This window comes from Berghia stephanieae, chromosome 1 (assembly GCF_034508935.2).
Source record: "Berghia stephanieae isolate SIO BIC M18660-M18661 chromosome 1, UCSD_Bste_1.3, whole genome shotgun sequence".
NCBI lineage: Eukaryota > Metazoa > Mollusca > Gastropoda > Nudibranchia > Aeolidiidae > Berghia > Berghia stephanieae.
The window spans coordinates 50,587,981-50,608,534 of record NC_088360.1 but is presented as its reverse complement, the minus strand read 5'-3'; the positions used below and the strand labels follow the sequence as shown (position 1 = coordinate 50,608,534).

At 35.9% G+C, this 20,554-nt stretch overlaps 1 long non-coding RNA gene across 1 annotated transcript; it reads right to left on the bottom strand.

Moving 5' to 3' along the window:
- Window positions 1-1,798: 1,798 nt before the first annotated feature.
- LOC144964204 (uncharacterized) lies at window positions 1,799-10,354 on the bottom strand. Its single transcript, XR_013643771.1, has 3 exons — window positions 10,291-10,354; window positions 2,912-2,985; window positions 1,799-1,855 (listed from the first exon to the last, which is right to left on the bottom strand). It is a non-coding gene; the product is annotated as an uncharacterized LOC144964204 (long non-coding RNA).
- Between the last annotated feature and the right edge of the window lie 10,200 nt (window positions 10,355-20,554).

The window sequence follows — 20,554 nt, the reverse complement described above, 5'->3', positions numbered from 1 at the left end:
GCATGTAGTAGTAGTTGTAGTGATGATGAGGTGGAGTTGACTGTAGTTGTAGTAGTAGTAGTGGTATGATGATGATGTGCTTGTGACTGTAGTTGTATTGGAAGTAGTGATAATGATGTGGAGGCAGTGGTTGTAGGAATAGCAGTGGTAGTGGTGTTGATGGTGGTGGCTGTAGCAGTAGTGATGATGATGTGGTGGTGGTGGTGGTTGTAGAGAGGATGATTAGTGGCAGTGGTGGTTGTTGTAGTCGTAGTGGTAGAAGTGTTGATGTGGCGGTGATGGTTGCAGTCTTACTGGTATTGATGATGTGATAGTTGTGGTTTTAGTGATGATGATGTGGTGGTTGTGGTAGTGATGATTATGTGGTGGTAGTAGTGGTTGTAGTTGTGGTGATATGCAGTGGTAGTGGTGTGGTGATAATATGGTGGTGGTTGTACTGGTGGTATTAGTAATGATGATGTGGTGGTTGTGGTTGTTGTAAAAGTTGTAGGATGATGATCTGGTGGAGGTAATTGTAGTAACGACGGTAGTGATGATGATGTGGTGGTGGTGGTGGAGGTTGTAATCAAAGTTTTATTAATGATAATGTGGTGGTGATGGTTGTTGCAGCAGTGTTAATGATGTATAATGGTGGTTTTAGTAGTAATTGTGGTGATGATGTCATGGTGGTTGTAGTGGTAGTGGCAGTAGTGTTGGTGTGGTGACGATAGCTGATATTGATTATGATGATGTCGTGGTGGCGTTTGCAGTAGCAGTGAAGAGTGGTGGTGATGATTGTAGTAGTAGTGATGATGATGATGTTGATGATGATGATGATGTGGTGGTGATCGGTGGTGGTAGTGGTAGTAGTATTAGTTGTGGTAGAAGTAGTAGTAGTAGTAGTAGTAGTAGTAGTAGTAGTAGTAGTAGTAGTAGTAGTAGTAGTAGTAGTAGTAGTAGTAGTAGTAGTTAGTAGTAGTAGTAGTAGTTAGTAGTAGTAGTAGTATAGTAGTATAGAGAGTAGTAGTAGTAGTAGTAGTAGTAGTAGTAGTAGTAGTAGTAGTAGTAGTAGTAGTAGTAGTAGTAGTAGTAGTAGTAGTAGTAGTAGTAGTAGTAGTAGTAGTAGAAGCTGTAGCAGTAGTAGTAGTAGTAATGGTGGTGGTGCTTGTAGTAGTGGTAGTATGTTCGTTTTTAAGGGTTTTACGGCGCTTGCCACACATTTAGATAATATCAGCGCCAGTAAAAAGGAAGAAAGTGGGATAGTAAAAATTTCTTGAATCACAATCAAAGTGCCCAAGAAAAAGGAAGACAGAGGGTATTAGTTCAAATAGGGAACAGATGTAGATGTAGAGCACACTATCAATGTACTTAGTTTGAGATCACCTAAATGTCTCATACTGACACAAGCATTGGTCCCCACTAAGAGGAACACACAGAGAGAGAGGGAGAGAGAGAGAGGGAGAGAGAGAGAGAGAGAGAGAGAGAGGGAGAGGGAGAGAGGGAGAGAAGAGAGGAGAGAAGAGGAGAGAGAGAGAGAGAGAGAGAGAGAGAGAGAAGAGGGGAGGAGGAAGAGAGTGAGGGAGAGAGAGAGAGAGAGGAGAGAGAGGGGAAGAGGTGAGGAGGAAGAGAGTGAGGGAGAGAGAGGGTGAGAGAGGAGAGGAGAAGAGGTGAGGAGAGAGTGAGGGAGAGAGAGAGAGGAGAGGTGAGGAGGGAGAGAGTGAGGAGAGAGAGAGGAGAGGAGAGAGAGAGAGAGAGAGAGAGAGAGAGAGAGAGAGAGAGAGAAAGGGAGAGAGAGAGAAAGAAGACCAACAGAAATTCCTACCTCGAGGAGAAGGCTCCAGTCATATGAAGAATACACAATCCAATCCTGTCCATCCTTGAGAAAATAATAAAAAACGTTATTCTTGTTTAAGTTGTGATCGAAAAAGTAGTGTTTTGAAAGAAATGCAGTCTCACGACTAACGTTCAGATCATCTTTACATTCATCCCTATAGCTCAACTGGTTAACTACTAAAACAATGTGACAACAAGTTCTGTTCCCCAGTTGAACCTCAAAAGCTAACTTCTAAATGAAGACATAGCACAAGGCTATTAATCGTGCAGTTTATACTTTTATCAACATCAAACCAAACTCCTGATTATTTCATTATATAATATTAGTAAAAAAAAAAGAATTCTACTACTATAACTATAAGCAATTTTACTTTGTAGTTGTAGGCTAAATGACGAGAAAATATTTTATCACTGTTTCAGTTTGTCAGTGTCGCTCAGTGGTACAGTTTTTGTTTTGTATCCCAAAGGTCCCGAGTTCGAATACTGGCTGCGCTCTATCTTTAGAAACTTATCAGTCAGAAGCCCTGCACACAACTTGTATTAAACTCAAATTAGTAATCATTATTGCTGTAACCTTTGAGTTTTGATTGATATTCATTACCTTTGAGCAATTGAAATATATTTTAGTCTAGCATTTTCTTTGAACTTGAGTTGAAGCACTCTTCATGGTTTCCAAACAATGGATTCAATGAGTTTCATATACGGGGCTTTTGTTTTTTTTCACTATTTAATTATTGATCCCAATATTTTACAGTTTACAGTGTTTGTGTCCTCATATTTAAATTTTTACATTTATCATTCCTTATCCTATTTAATTAGTTGTGTTTAGCAAGAATAATTATCGAATTATCAAACGTCCTTTCCATAACACCTTCACCAGTTAACTAAGCAACAGAGAGACAGACAGAAAAAGAGATAGAAAGAGACAGAGAGATACAGAAAGGTTGAGAGAGAGAGAAAGGGAGAGAGAGAAGAAGGGAGAGAGAGAGAAGGGAGAGAGAGAGAGAGAGAGAGAGAGGAGAGAAGAGAGAGAGAGAATAGAGAGAGAAATAGAGAGAGAATAGAGAGAAAGAGAGAGAGAACTAAATGGAATACCTACCTCAAGATTGGATCTCCATTACGAATACAATCTTTTGAAGAATACACGATGCAAGCCTGTATCTTCATGCCGTCCTTTAGTGAATTAAAATAAAAAAGATGTATTTCTTGTTTATGTTTTGAAATTGTAAACAGATAAATGAGCAAAGAACTTATGTTTTGAAAGATATGAAGTCTTGCACCTAATGATAATAGTAACTAATAATTTTTTGACCTTGCCAATTTTTAATAAAAAATCAAACTCTTGATAATGAAATATCAGGAGAAAAATTGTCACTTCTGTAAATACCTAATGTTGGTTAATGCTGATGGCAATCCAAGGTGGAACACTGGAATCTATGATTTCAGTTTGTAAAACTCTTTGTTTGTGGTTTCCAAACAATGGAGAGGCTATAACTTTTTTATTAATCAAGCTAAATCTCTCAAATTTGGAAATCCTGTACAACTTTTAGCATAGATTACAATTAGTTGAAAGAAAATGGAAATTTCCTTCAACTTTTGGAATTATCTGCTCTTGAAAATAGCTCAGAGTATATTTATTTTTTCTTGACTTTAGTGGTTCATTTTTGGTCATTGATGATGTGAATCTCAATACATAACATTTGGTCCAACATAAAATAGCAAAAATATGGGTCTGGTACTCTAATTTTCCAAACAATAATTCATAGCATAATGCAGACCTACAAACATGGGATTATGCCAATCAGGGATTTTGAGGAGCAAAATCAGGGATTTTTCAACCCAATCAGGGATATAAGGAGAAATGTCCCTTGTTCGTCACTGTCGCTTACTGTATTTCTTTAGTTTTTGCGTTCGCTTACCCATGGTTTATTTATCTCCTTCGTGCAATCCATTAACATAATTAATCTTAAGATTTAGAGAAATAAAAATTGTCAATGTTCCAGCGTTCTCTTTGGTAGTTGCTGTGCATCGCCACAAAGGAAATTTTTGCAGCAAAAAAATAGCGGCGACCTCAAAATACCAAGACATGTGTCCAAGAAATTATACAGACAGGTGAAAAGATATTCCGGACAATCGTGCCCAGTCCAACAGCAGTGGACGGTCTACCATCAAACATGGACTTACTGCACATGCAAACGATGACAACAGTCTAGGCACACACGCCTTTTCCCATCACTGAAATACCCTTCTTTGACAATGAAATGGGCAGTGAGGCTGATCACATAACAACATTGATCAAGACCATCGCCACTGTCTATATCAAGATGCGACTGCTGAAAGCCGCCAAACTGTTCCATCAAAGGAAAATATTTACTGTTGGGGCAGACATCAAAGAGGATGAAATTAAATAAGATTATTCTCTTCAGTGTCTAATAAACCTCACAAAAGAAATGAACAGCCACCATAATCATAAATGCTGTTGGACACAAAAATCATTGATAAGAGTGCATTTTATTCGTATTGAACATTATAGCTCAGAGTATTTTTTTTTCTTGACTTTAGTGTTTCATTTTTTTTTTTTTTGTTTGTTTGTTGCTTTAGGTCTCTTCCAACACAATTGAGGTTATATGAGAGACCGCTGAAACAAAAAAAACAAGCAATCTAACAAAAATAGTACAAATGTAAATCAAAATCATAACCTAAAGATATCATAAGCTAAATTATAAATAACCAAGAACAAACAGGCAGAAGATTTACAGAAAAAAAATATCCCCTGTCAAAAATACAATCACAAACCAAAGAAGCAGGATAGGCTAGTAAAGAGAAGAAGAAACGACATCACTATCGGATCGTACACCCATGCGAACATCATAGGTATATGATTCAAGGGTGATGCTCCCATCCAACCACCCGCTGTTTCATTTTTGGTCAATGATGATGTGAATCTCAATACATAATACATGTAGCTGTAATTGTTTTCTGGAATAATATATTTTGTCTCCCAGTGTTTTTGTTTACTTGACTAGGAGGCCAACGCAAACCCCCCCCCCCCCCCCCCCAAAAAAAAAAACCCCAAAAAAACAAGAGAGAGAGAGAGAGAGAGAGGGGAGGGAGGAAGAAGAGAGAGATATAGAAGGAAAGAGAGAGAGCGAGAGAAAGACAGGAATAAGAAGAGAGAGAGAAGGGGGGAGGGGGTAGAAAAGAAAGGAAGAAAGAGAGAGTGGAGGACAGGGAGATAGAGAAAGAAAGAGAGAGGGAAAAAAAAGAAAGAAAAAAAAAAGAAGAGAGATAGAGAAACAAAGAAAGTATGTAGCAAAAGAAGAGAGAGAGGGGGGGGGAGAAAGAAAGAAAGAGGGAAAGAGAAAGAGAAAAAGAGAAAGGAAAAAGAAAGAGAGAAGAGAGAGAGAAACAGAGATATAGAAAGAATGATAGAAAGAGTGAGTGAGTGAGAGACAGAGAGAGAGAGAGAGAGAGAGAGAGAGAGAGAGAGAGAGAGAGAGAGAGAGAAAGAAAGAAAAGAAAAAGAGTGAGAGGAAGAGAGAGATAGAGAAAGAAAGAGGGAAAGAGAAAGAGAAAAAGTTTGAAAGATATGAAGTCTTGCACCTAATGATAATAGTAACTAATAATTTTTTGACCTTGCCAATTTTTAATAAAAAATCAAACTATTGAAAATGAAATATCAGGAGAAAAATTGTCACTTCTGTAAATACCTAATGTTGGTTAATGCTGATGGCAATCCAAGGTGGAACACTGGAATCTATGATTTCAGTTTGTAAAACTCTTTGTTTGTGGTTTCCAAACAATGGAGAGGCTATAACTTTTTTATTAATCAAGCTAAATCTCTCAAATTTGGAAATCCTGTACAACTTTTAGCATAGATTACAATTAGTTGAAAGAAAATGGAAGTTTCCTTCAACTTTTGGAATTATCTGCTCTTGAAAATAGCTCAGAGTATATTTATTTTTTCTTGACTTTAGTGGTTCATTTTTGGTCATTGATGATGTGAATCTCAATACATAACATTTGGTCCAACATAAAATAGCAAAATTATGGGTCTGGTACTCTAATTTTCCAAACAATAATTCATAGCATAATGCAGACCTACCAACATGGGATTATGCCAATCAGGGATTTTGAGGAGCAAAATCAGGGATTTTTCAACCCAATCAGGGATATAAGGAGAAATGTCCCCTTGTTCGTCACTGTCGCTTACTGTATTTCTTTAGTTTTTGCGTTCGCTTACCCCATGGTTTATTTATCTCCTTCGTGCAATCCATTAACATAATTAATTTTAAGATTTAGAGAAATAAAAATTGTCAATGTTCCAGCGTTCTCTTTGGTAGTTGCCGTGCATCGCCACAAAGGAAATTTTTGCAGCAAAAAAAAATAGCGGCGACCTCAAAATACCAAGACATGTGTCCAAGAATTTATACAGACAGGTGAAAAGATATTCCGGACAATTGTGCCCAGTCCAACAGCAGTGGACGGTCTACCATCAAACATGGACTTACTGCACATGCAAACGATGACAACAGTCTAGGCACACACGCCTTTTCCCATCACTGAAATACCCTTCTTTGACAATGAAATGGGCAGTGAGGCTGATCACATAACAACATTGATCAAGACCATCGCCACTGTCTATATCAAGATGCGACTGCTGAAAGCCGCCAAACTGTTCCATCAAAGGAAAATATTTACTGTTGGGGCAGACATCAAAGAGGATGAAATTAAATAAGATTATTCTCTTCAGTGTCTAATAAACCTCACAAAAGAAATGAACAGCCACCATAATCATAAATGCTGTTGGACACAAAAATCATTGATAAGTGTGCATTTTATTCGTATTGAACATTATAGCTCAGAGTATTTTTTTTTCTTGACTTTAGTGTTTCATTTTTGGTCAATGATGATGTGAATCTCAATACATAATACATGTAGCTGTAATTGTTTTCTGGAATAATATATTTTGTCTCCCAGTGTTTTTGTTTACTTGACTAGGAGGCCAACGCAAAACCCCCCAAAAAACAAGAGAGAGAGAGAGAGAGAGAGAGAGAGAGAGAGGGGAGGGAGGAAGAAGAGAGAGATATAGAAGGAAAGAGAGAGAGCGAGAGAAAGACAGGAATAAGAAGAGAGAGAGAAGGGGGGAGGGGGTAGAAAAGAAAGGAAGAAAGAGAGAGTGGAGGACAGGGAGATAGAGAAAGAAAGAGAGAGGGAAAAAAAAGAAAGAAAAAAAAAAGAAGAGAGATAGAGAAACAAAGAAAGTATGTAGCAAAAGAGAGAGAGAGGGGGGGGGAGAAAGAAAGAAAGAGGGAAAGAGAAAGAGAAAAAGAGAAAGGAAAAAGAAAGAGAGAAGAGAGAGAGAAACAGAGATATAGAAAGAATGAAAGAGAGAGTGAGTGAGTGAGAGACAGAGAGAGAGAGAGAGAGAGAGAGAGAGAGAGAAAGAAAGAAAAGAAAAAGAGTGAGAGGAAGAGAGAGATAGAGAAAGAAAGAGGGAAAGAGAAAGAGAAAAAGAGAAAGGAAAAAAAAAAGAGAATGAATGAAAGAGAAAGAGAATGAAAGACAGAGAGGGATAGAGAAAGAACGGCATAGAGAAAGAATGAGAGAGAGAGAGAGAGAAAGAGAGAGAGAGAAAGAAAGAGAGAGAGAGAGAGAGAGAGAGAGAGGAGAGAGAGAGAGAGAGAGAGCAGGCCTGTAAATGGTTGGTGAAGAATTGTCGGAACTTTTTGAACACACGAAAATAGACACAACAGGACAAAAATATGGACACAACACAGATATGACACGTCAATTGACTTGTCACTTTCACCTACTTATTTATAACGAGGTCCTTATTTTATGGTACCAAAAAAAATCCCAATTATTTGAGGGCCCAGGTCTGAGTTAGTTGTAAAATGAAAGGAAGAGAACAATTCCTACCCTTTTGAAGGATGTGTATCTCGTGCTTAACACAGGAAGCTGCTTATCTTCGCTCCTGTTTGTGTTAAATATTTACGCTGATTCTTTCGTTTATTTGGATTAATTCTTATAGTATAGAAGAAGAAGAAAAAGAAGAAGAAGAAGAAGAAGAAGAAGAAGAAGAAAAAGAAGAAGAAGAAGAAGAAGAAGAAGAAGAAGAGAAGAAAGAAGAAGAAGAAGAAGAAGAAGAAGAAGAAGAAGAAGAGGAAAGAAGAAGAAGAGAAGAAGAAGAAGAAGAAGAAGAAGAAGAAGAAGAAGAAGAAGAAGAAGAAGAAGAAGAAGAAGAAGAAGAAGAAGAAGAAGAAGAAGAAGAAGAAGAAGAAGAAGACGACGACGACGAAGAAGGAGGTGGTGCTGTGGTGTGAGAGCTTTCGAAGAAGAATATTATTTCGAAAAAAAAAATATTATTTCTTATTATGTTTTTTCCGTCTCACATCCGGACGGAACCAAAGAAATATAGAGACTGCGAAATAAGAACCAGAGATATGCATGTGTGTCAGTTGCAAAATAGAGAGAAACCTTCCGTCTGGTTCGACACACTTCTGTGCGTGCGTTATTTACTGACTAGGTGTGTGTGTATGTGAAGACGACTCGCACGAACTTCGCGACCCACTCTCGCTGTCTGTGGCACAGTAGCCAGGCAGTGAATACATACATGTCTAGCGGAGCGTGTAGGTGGCATGATAATATTATAGCTAACTGATAAACGGCAAATTTTGTTTGGTCTTTGATAAGACAAATGAAAAGTTTTTTTGTTTTGTTTTTTTTTAAGTCGACATTTGAAACGGAATAAAATATATTTTTTTCGAGGAACGAAATAAAACTCTTTTATTCTTTTTTATTGGTTCTGTTCTTTGACATTACGAATTTTATTTTTATTATTATTTTTTAAAAACATATTAGCACTTAAGAGCAAAATCGTACTGTCGGAAATCCGACAATAGACGGAAGATTTACAGGCCTGAGAGAGAAAGAGAGAATATTGAACCAGAAGTTTATTAACTAGCGCACCTGAACTAAGCGAGTGAGGGTCTTGGAGCTAATGGTGTGCATCCCCCGTGTGTTATATTATTATTACGCCCCGCTGCTCAACCTATCTTTTACTATTTATAAATAAGTTGAATTGATGCAGTCTGAGCAGTGGATCCAAAATTTTAAGAAAGTTAGTACCCAAAGAGGAGAGTTAAGAGTAAAAAGTCGATCACGATACCTTAACTTCTTTCCGTAATCAAATACCCTTTAATCGCATGTGTATTCGTACATTAAAAAATTCGCCAAAAAAAAAACCAAAAAAAAAACAACTTATTAATAAATTTTAAACAATTTTTTTTTTTTTAAACATCGGCATTGACAATCCGGGATTATCAGCTCAATTCTGGGATTCTGGGATGTTGGCTTAAATCCGGAATAATCCCAGAAAATCCAGGATGTATGGCAGGTCTGCTTAATGTGATGCTCAACAAAATCGTAGATTTTCGCCAACTTCAAGGCTCAAAACAGTCAAATTGTCGGCTGGGATTTTCTTCAAAGTTTGATATATTGTGCAGATACACTATTTCTATAATTAAAATGGAGCTGATTGAAGCTTGAAGAAAAAAATAATGGTAAGTATTGAATTGTAAGCTTCAATTTATTAGACAGTATATCTGTCTTCGTCTAATAAATTGAAGCTTACAATTGAATATTTATCGTTATTTTATTTTACTATTTCTATAAGCACAAGAAAGCTTTCCTTGTATTTTGAGGTGCTTCATTGTAAAAATCACTTGCAAAGAATCTCACTTCTTAAAATACAAAGGGGCATAACTCAATTATTTTGACCAATATTCACTCATATCACACTACACAGTTGACAAAGTTTAAAATATTTGGCTTATGAGGCTGTTAAAAGCTATTGAATTCAATGCTTTCAAATTCAATTTACTTTTGAAAAAACCGCGAAATAATAATATCTGTTAATAGTCTAATAAATGTGGACTATAATATACTCATTCAGATGAATTCAGTTCAGATTGGTATGAATGTCGATTTTCATGTCTAGTCTAGTGCAAGATTTTTTTACTATAAAAAAAATCATTCAATACACTGTTAAAAAGAGCGCTATGTAAACACACGAAAAGCCTTTATGTGACAGCGTTATATAGTTATGTGACACACTGTGAAGCGTATGGATAATGGAATTGTGTATGGGCGTGTAGATAGATAATTTGGGGTGACCAATTTGGTTCGATATTACGGACCTTGATATTGAGATCCATCCATGTTATTTGATTTGGATTCGGAATGAATTTACTACAACGAAAAAAAGCTTTAACTGTAAGCGTAGACGTCTAGTATCTGTAGTGTAAGAAATTAAGACTTAGAATTCTATATCTAGAGCACTAGGTATCTCGACTGTATTTGACATCTACAACACAACGCAAACGAATAATATTACTATATATTAAAAGTAAAGTCCTCAAAAATATTATAGACAAAGTTACTATATGATCATCAGCCAGAAAATTAAAATATTACATTGATATGTGCCATAAGTTTCGAGTAATTTCATATCTTTGATCACTTGGTGCCTTGTGGTTTCTTTTATCATCTAATTTTTGTTCAGCACTAGTTTACAGTCTACAGCTGTTAAAATGTCGTCGTACTCGTACTATATAAATCTTTATCATTTATTGTCAAATTAATTGTTAAGCAATAATAATTATCAAAATATAATGTCCTTACCCTACAACTCTTTCCCCAGTAAACTGAGCCAAGAGAAAGAAAGAAAGAGAGAGAGAGAGAGAGAGAGAGAGATAGAAAGAGGGTGAGAGAGAGAGAGAGATAGAAAGAGGGAGAGAGAGAGAGAGAGAGAGAGAGAGAGAGATAAAGAGGGTGAGAGAGAAAGAGAGGGAGAGAGAGAGAGAGAGAGAGAGAGAGAGAGAGAGAGAGAGAGAGAGAGAAATATAATTATTACCTCGTGATGAAGTCTCCGTTACGAATCCAATCCTTTGAAGAATACACGATCCAATCCAGTCTCTTGATACCGTGCTGTAGTGAATTTTTGAAAAACGTAATTCTTGTTAACATTTTGAATTTGTATACAAATAGATTATCGAAGAAATTATGTTTTGAAAGAAATCCGGTCTCACCACCTAATATGATTAGCAATAACTTTTTTTTTTTTACCTCAACAGTTAAACTCCCTGAATCTGTTCACTTTCATAAATACCTCATGTTGATTAATGCTGAATGCAATCTAAGGTGGCATATCGGTATCTACTATTTCAGTTTGTAAAATTCAAACACGATTATTTTTTTAAATCACGATAAAAAAAGATTAAATTTCTTACCTGGAGATGATGTCGACTCCCTTGAAATTCCGTTGTCTTCCTGGATGGTCCATCTGAAACTCAAACAATTAATAGTGATTAGACACTGGTGGTGGGATAATGAAGGAGTCCAAGAAAATGACGAACGAAACTGAAAAAAACCCTGAAAACTTACCATTCTAGATGAAATCTTACAAAATGAATCCGGTCCTTCTGTCGCTTCCAATCTGAAATCTGAATCTAGAACTGTGATTAGTAGGATATACAATCAATAATTTTACATAATAAACGACGTACGTCAAAGGTTGAGAATACAAATGCTATAGATTAAGAATGAGATTCGGTTCCAACTTCACCAAGCCGAGAATCCCGCAAACTGAATATAAAATTTCGCGGGGAGTCAGGTGTGTAGTTGTGATTTGTTTTTATGAAAATGTAAACAACTCATGGAGCGGTGGATACAGATGGCCTTAATTCTCTAAAGACGCGGTTACATTATTAGGCTGAAGCGGTGTCATTTATATGTTAGAAATACGTAAAGTGCCGAGACAAAATGGATATTGACCACAATAACGATCTTCAATACCTTCGTGCTGGCGTAATCAATGATTTCGAGGTAAAGAAAAAAAATGACATCAAAAAGTACAGTTACGACAGAGCAAGTCGAAAACCGATTAAGTTGTCCATATGACGTAAATGTTACATGATCAGAGTAGTAATATCATGTGTATGTTTTGCGACGAGGACATAAAATAGCGTTGCAATTTATTTACAGGGGTGACTTAACTGTATACTACAAACTAAAATCGGATAACTTTACTCATCCAAAGCGGTGATCAACTAACTGAACCTAATGCTACCGGTAATTGTATGACAATGTGGATATGACTTTAAGGTACGGTAATTAACACGGAGAAATTATTTCTAAATATAACATATTGTTTAAAAAGCTACGTGTGAGATGTGATAACCCCTTAATCTACTAACACTATGACTGGTTGTGAAGTAATCAAAACGCAGGACTCATATTGATTAAACACACAGTCTCATGGACACTTTTCTGTTTTCCAATTAAAACAACTCTTTGTTTTTTTCTAACAATAACCCAGTATCATCATCATCATCACCACCACCACCATCATCATCATCATCATCATCATCATCATCATCATCATCATCACCATCACATAATAATAAAATAATAATAATAATAATAATAATAATAATAATAATAATAATAATAATAATAATAATAATAATAATAATAATAATAATAATAATAATAATAATAATAATAAACAATCGTCATTATCATCATAATCATCATCATCATCATCGTCATCATCACAATCATCATCATCATTATCATCATCATCACATCATAATTATCATCATCAGCATCAGCAGCAGCGGCGGCATCATCATCATCATCATCATTATCATCATCGTCGTCGTCGTCGTCGTCGTCGTCGTAGTTAAAAGTTTTGTTTTTGTTTTTTGATTTTTTGTTTGTTCGTTTGTGTTGTTTTTAGTTGTTGTTGTTTTTATTTTATTTTATTTATTTGGGGGGGGGGGTGAAGGGGGAGTAGAGAGACCGAGAAAGAGCAAGGGCGTGTGATATATATATATATATATATATATATATATATATATATATATATATATATATATATATATATATATATATATAAACACTCCAGCACGGTTTCCTCGAGCTCATCGGGGCAAGCAAAAACGTTCGAGAAACGAGAAAACCGTAGTTCGAGAGAACCGTGCATTGCCATTGCATTTAATGGAGAGGAGGGGGAGAGGGTAAGGGGCAATGTATTACAACATTCATTTACCGTGGTAGCCAACCATGATCAGGGCGCGTGGCATTGGAATTGGAATTAATGGCAAAGTGGTAAGAAATAGCAGAGAGGTGCCTTTTATGCGGAACGGCGATGGAGTATGTGAGTGGCTGTGAGTGGCTTGTGTATCATATACTGCATATACACACATGCAGTGATACATATATTAGTAAATGTCATTGTCACAGTAAGTCATCAGTGGTCGAAATCACCGGGCGCATAAAAAAACATTTAAGTAATTCATGAATTAATTAATTTTTCTTCCATCGGTTGAAGTTCGAGAAAACCGTGTTCGAGGTAAAAGTAAAACGAAGCCCCGGTGTGACATAAAAATATGCGTTACAGGGTGCCTGCTTTTCAATCTCATTTTACCGTTCTCTGTCAGTGAAGTGAAGGGTGGTGCCCTACCAGTTGGGACTCGTGTTTGGCTCACTGAAACCGTTCTTTTTTTCTTCTGTTTTCATCTGGCACTTCTCTACTTCCTTTATATCTCATTATTATTGATGTAGGTGTCCGCTCCACACTTTTTATGATCTTACACGACCTAGAGATAGTGTTAAACTCCAAGAAACTCGCATGTACAATACCCATCTCAGAGCCTTCCTAGTCAGTGTTTCATCAGGTCTGGCACAAACATGCCCCAGCAATTGCCATCTTCTCATTTTAATGAGACTCTCCAGAGACTCCACTTTAGCTCTCGCACACAAGTCCTCATTTGAGCTTGTGTTTGGCCAGAATATCTTGAAGATTCGTCGCGAGCATTTGTTTTGGAATACTTCAAGTTTCTGGATGATACTCTCTGTGATCTTCCAACATTCTGATCCATAGAGCAAAACGCTCATGACATTACTTATAAAAATCTTTATTTTAGTGCTGGAATATTTCCTGTTGCCCTCCAAATTTGTTTGAGGGAAGCAACAGTCTGGTTTGAATGGGGTTTAGGCACATCAAAACAGAATATTAAAAAAGATAGAGAACAGGCCATAACATCCAACATTAGAATAACTAATACCTGCTATCATGTACCTCACTGCATAACTTAGTATCATAAAGTATGATATCTTGATATTCGGGAAATTTAAAAAAAACAAAAACAAACAAACAAAAACGATGTAAAATGTCTATCACGATTGATAAAGGGCAAACCCGAAAAGGCTATAATGTTCGTTTCTGGAGTAAATTATAAGTACCACCAACTCCATCTATGTATAACTCAAAATAAAAGATGAGGACTTGACAGCTTTAAAAAGTTGATGAAAAGAAACAACGGTATATGGAAATTGATCATGATATTGAAGGAGAAACAGAAACGTCAATAAAATTCGTCTCTTGAATAAATTGAATATCTGAAATACACCAATCCTTTTTTAATATTGAAGTAAATTACTATACTATCATTGTATTTTTAGTAACAAGATTGCTGTTGGGCCATGAACATTGAATTAATTAGTCTACGATATGAGGCGACTTGAGGAACCCTTGTAAAACGTGTACGATATGAGAGCCTTTGTCAAAACAACTCCCAATGCTTGTTGTGTGACCTTAAAGTAATGTACTGCTTGCAGCGACATGTGATTAGTTAAAGGAAGGTCTCCTTGTTTATATGGCCGAAACAATCGTTGCCTCCGTGTAAAAGTTAGGCTACACCAGAGCGCCTTCCCGACCAAAGTCCTTAGTTAACGATATGTGGAGACTTCACTCTATACCACTTATTTTTGTAGGTACTAAAAACTTATGTACAAATTAAATATGATGTGCTCGCATTTTGTGTTACATATATTCAGGTTTTCGTCCAATTGGCATGATCTATAGATAGTATGAAGTTGACGTCACTCTGGACCTTGTTATTGTTTTTTGCCATCCGCGTTTATGAGTAATTCTCATTAAACTGTATAGATAGTATGCGCTTGGCTAAGAAGCTCATAACATTGCCATCCGGAAGTATAACGGACCAACACACAAAACTGTGTGTTTCCATGAACGTTTATAGTCAGGTTAATACAGTTCAGTGAACATTACTCATAAACGCGGATGGCAAAATACAATAACAAAGGCTTGAGTGACGTCATCTTCGAACTATCTATTAACCAGACTATAAACGTTTAAGGTTACATATAGTTTTGTGTGTTGGTCCGTTATACTTTCGGATGGCAATGTTGTGAACTTCTTAGCCAAGCGCATACTATCTATATTAACTTTCCATGCTCGAGGTCATTGGTCACATTACAAAATGTGCTCAAAGTGATCTACATAGTGAAAAGTGTTCACAGATTTTAAACTATCTAACATCACGATTGGTCATTGTGTTCAGCTTGACACATGGGCAGGGACGGCTGGTAATAATGGGCAGGGTGGGCAAATACCAGCCTGTTTTTTTTCAAGTTATAAGCTGTATTACCAGGTCCGAAATAATCTAATCTAAATTAGATAATTTCAAAAGTTACTACTTAAACTTGATACTTCGTACTGAAATCAATTTGTGTGTATTTTTGATAGATTGCGAATGACCATGCACCCCGTAATGCATAAACCAGGATACGCTCCTGTTCTTTTTATCACCCCCCCCCCCTCCCCTCCCCAACCACTCCACCCACATCGTCATCTCATCGTCACGTCGCCTGACGGTGAACTAACTCCGATTTTTGCTGTCTGGCCTCTCTAGTACTAGGTCGGGCTAATTCAAATGAGCCCACCTTAATAACCAGTGAACACTGAATAGAGCTTTTGGCAAACGAACTTTTTCTTATTTATTGCCTTACTTGTGCTGGTACCATTGATGTAATGACTTTGGGAAGGTTCCAGTATTGAATTAAATTTATTAACTTACTAATATTATATCAATTTAGTATTAATTTGTGTTGTTTTTATATATTTGTTTATCCATTTAAATTATTTCTTTTTTTTTTCTCGTTTTCTTTAAGTACTTCTCAAAACTCATTTATTTAAATTGTTTTCTTATTTGTTTTTTGTTGTTTTTTGTTTTTGTTTTTTAACAAATTAATTTGTTAGTTCTTTTTTTTATTATTCTTAAAGTAATTACCGCTGTATTTTTATTTCCAGACTAAATAATTTTGCAAAACAATGTAATTTTCTATTGTATTTCCTCTAATAAAACAAAACATTTTATTCAAAAGTCACGACTAAATAAATATTAATACAACCACCATTTTGGTTTTCTCAACAATTGAATTAGTATACGAGAAATACTCTTCTGAGTAAGGAGAGAGTTGAATTTCTAAGTTATAGAGGAAATAAAGACGTTTAAAGGAAGGGTGGGCAGATTCCGTACTTGCCCGTCCTGAAGCTAATACATACATAAGATAGTTCGCGACGAAGAGGCGGGAAGCTAGGGGTTGGTTGGGGAAGGAGCATAGCACTCTTGTATAGATAGCATTGGGAAGGAGTAAAGATAACACGGTCGTTATTGTGATAGTATAACGAATGCATGAGGAGAGATTGATAACATTCTTTTGTCTTAATTGTATTGTGTGAATTATTGGCGAAAGCCTAAGATTAAATAAACTTTGTAATATCGTATGGTGGTAACCATCATTGTCGACGACATCGTGGTTGTCATCATCATCATCATCATCATCATCATCATCATCATCATCATCATCATCATCATCATCATCATCATTAACAACAACAACAACAACAACAACAACAACAACAACAATATTAACAACAAGTACAACAATCGTCTCCACAACTATCATTCTAACCAACAGCACCACCAAAACCACTATCATAATTACATCTCCCTCACCGCCTCGTCTTCCTCCTCCTCCTCCACCACCACCACCACCGCTACCACTATTCCAACCACTACCACCACCGGCACAATCATTCTAACCACCAAGACAGCAGTAAAAATGATGCAATTTCAGCTCTGAATGAAACTCGAGTCATATCGCTGTTGTTGCTTCTCGATGAAAACTTTAAGGTTACTACATACTACTGAAAACCAGTAATGTAACAGAAATATTAATCTCGCCGTTGAGGGATTAAAGCATCTCTTTAATTTTACGAGTGAACGAAATGGACTTCTATTGTCAAGGTGTTGTCGCATTATGTCTCGTCGCTTTAGTTTTTAGTTGTATTCTCTTTCGTGATTATTTTTTGATTACGTTTGGAATAATTAAAATCTACTGGTATTGTCATTTCATTGTGAATGTGATTATTTGTGGTTGAAATATTTTTTTTAAAGGTGAAAAAAAAATTATAATTAAAAAAAAATAAATAAATAAATAATAATATATATATATATATATATATATATATATATATATATATATATATATATATATATATATATATATATATGACCGGATCATCTTTGCCCAACCACTGTAAATAGGCTAGAACCGCCACTGCACATGGGTATGTTAACAACTTTCATAAACAAAGCAGCGTGTTTACATTTGTTCAGAAATGTCCAATCGTTGGACAGCAATAAATCACGTGATTGATGACTCGGTTGGACGAAAACATGAATATAGGTCGCTCCCATTGAGTCATTGATCACATGATTTGCTACTGTCTAACGATTGGGTTTTTGAAAGTTGTAAACGTAAACATTGGTCAAGCTTAACAAAATGACCTATTGTGATGTTGGATATAATTTCTAAACTAAGAACACGTTTTGCTATTTAGGTCATCTTCAGCACGTTTCGCAATTTGACAATCTAGCACATGGAAAAATAATTAAGGTCCTTCCCATTTTTCAAATTTGGAAACATGAAAATCGTTCATCTCGCCAACAAATCAAACACATTATTATTATGATTTTTTTATCATTTCCAAACCAAGGGTTCATGTGAATTCAGTTCAATGTTACATTTTACACGATTGGCCGTTACAAAACATCCGTTCACATCATTATATGTCGATTAACAAAACAAAACAAAACAATCATAAATTATAAAAAGAAAATGACAACATTGTCTCCAAGCAGTTTTAAAACACAATTCACTTTATGTTGCTGACCCACGTATTACGCACCATCCGTATCATTGTCAGACAGTTGCGCAAATATTTGAATGAAATTGATATCATTTGGCTCTTTGTTGTTCTTTTTACACCACCTGCTGGGCGATTAGTTCTCACTAAAATCCCTCTTATAGACTACAAACGTTAAGTTTACACATAGTTTTTTGTGCAGACACGACTGATTTGGCGGGCAGAAATGGAGATGCCTAAACGTATACCATCAATACTGGTTGCATGCAGTTCACTGTGCGGCAACGTGGTCTAGTGATATGACACTCGCTTTCGGACCGGATGTTCTATAGTCTCTAACCGTTCTGAGAGCTTTTCTGTCGGGAAAAAAATGGTAATATCGCCTAATGGTCGTCGAGTCTCGTCCTACACGTTAAGAGTTGCTTTTGGCTAGGTAAAGCGCTTTGAGCAAGTTTGGTGGATATTGCGCTATAGATAGTATGCGCTTGGCTAAGAAGCTCATAACATTGCCATCCGGAAGTATAACGGACCAACACACAAAACGGTGTGTATCCATGAACGTTTATAATAGGGTTAAAACAGTTCAGTGAGCCTTACTCATAAACGCGGATGGCAAAAAACAATAACAAAGACCTGAGTGACGTCATCTTCGAACTATCTATATAAATGCTCACGTTTCAATCGTATTTAGCATTATATCAATTTCAAAATGAATTATATAAGTATATAAGTGTGATAAAAGTCCAATAGAAACTTGAGGTCAAGCAATGACCAATCAATCCTTGTCAAACCTAACCCATTGCGTAAAATTATTATTATTATTATTATTATTGTCATTATTATTATTTCTATTATTATTATTATTATTATTATTATTATTATTATTATTATTATTATTATTATTATTATTATTATTATGATTGTTGTTGTTATTATTATTATACTATTATTATTATTATTATTATTATTATTATTATTATTATTATTATTATTATTATTATTATTATTATTATTATTATTATTATTATCATTATTATTACTATTATTATTATTATTATTATCATCATCATCATCATCATCATCATCATCATCATCATCGTCGTCGTCGTCATCGTCGTCGTCATTGCCATTATTTTAAAGTCACTAAATCGTTTTATCTAAACAACGTGTCTACGTACGATAATATCTAATAACTGAATTAAGACATGATCGTTGTATTTTGCCTTTTCCAGAACTTAAATTTCGAGGCTTTTGTCTCAAATAGGTATTGTTTTATCGATAGAACAAGCTGACGTCACTCAGGTCTTTGTTATTGGTTTTTGCCATCCATAATTATGAGTAATTCTCACTAAACTAATTAACCAGACTATAAACGTTCAATGTTACACATAGTCCGGCTATGTGGTCTTGTGGTATGACACTCGCTTTCGGATCGGAAGGTCCGTGGTTTGAGCCTCGCTCGGCGCTTAGTTGAGTTCTTGGAAAAGGTGCTTCACTCACATTCTCTCATCGTACTCAGGTGTAAAATGAGTGTCTGGTCGTTAACGGTGTTGTCTATGTCCGAAAAAAAATGTAATATCGCCTAACAGGCGCGATGTAACGTCCTTCATATTAAGTGTTGCTGTTGGCCATAGACCCCTTGTAAAGCGCTTTGAGCACGTTTAGTGGATATTGCCCTATGTAAAAGCTCAAAGTTTGGGTGTTGGTCCGTTATATTTCCGGATGGCAATATTGTGAGTTTCTTAGCCAAGCACACGGCATCGATACTGGCTTTCAAAAACGCGTATGCTGAAGATAGTGCAAACTTGGCTAAGAAATTCACAACAGTGCCATTCGGAAATTATATAGATAGTTCGAAGATGACGTCACTCAGGTCTTTGTTATTGTTTTTTGCCATCCGCGTTTATGAGTAATGCTCACTGAACTATATTAACCTGACTATAAACGTTCATGGATACACACAGTTTTGTGTATTTGTCCGTTATACTTCCGGATGGCAATGTTATGAGCTTCTTAGCTAAGCGCATGCTATCTATATAATGGATCAACACACAAAAACTATTTGTAACCTTGAACGAAGATAGTCTGGTTAATACAGTTTAGTGAGAATTGCTCATAAACATTGAAAAAAACAACAATAACAAAGACCCAAGTGACGTCAACTTCGCTCTATCCTGAGCTTGAACTGTTTGAAATACTGATGTCCAAAAATGATAGAACGAAACTGATGTCACTCAATTCTTTGTTATTGTTTTTCGCCTGTCATTTTTATAAGTATTTCTCACTACATTATATCAATCAGACTATGAACGCTTAAGGTTACACACAATTTTGTGTGTTGGAATGGTTTTTTTTTTCCGGCACGCGATATGTTGTGAGCTTTTTGGCCATTCGCACAGCATCAATAGAGTTCAAATAATTTTGATTTTCGTCACACATGTGTTTCTAATCGTCGAGGTCATTGGTTCTGTAGCATAGTCGTTCATGGATGGCCTATGTGTCTAGTTTTTTAAACATTTTATTATGATTAGCTTTGTTTGTATGTTATATTTGTTGAGCCGTACCTCTAGTGAAGCGAAATCATTTACTTTTACACAGTGTACATTTTGCTTACGTTTTTGAAAAAACAACTCACCACTTCACCCGAGCCAACCTAAC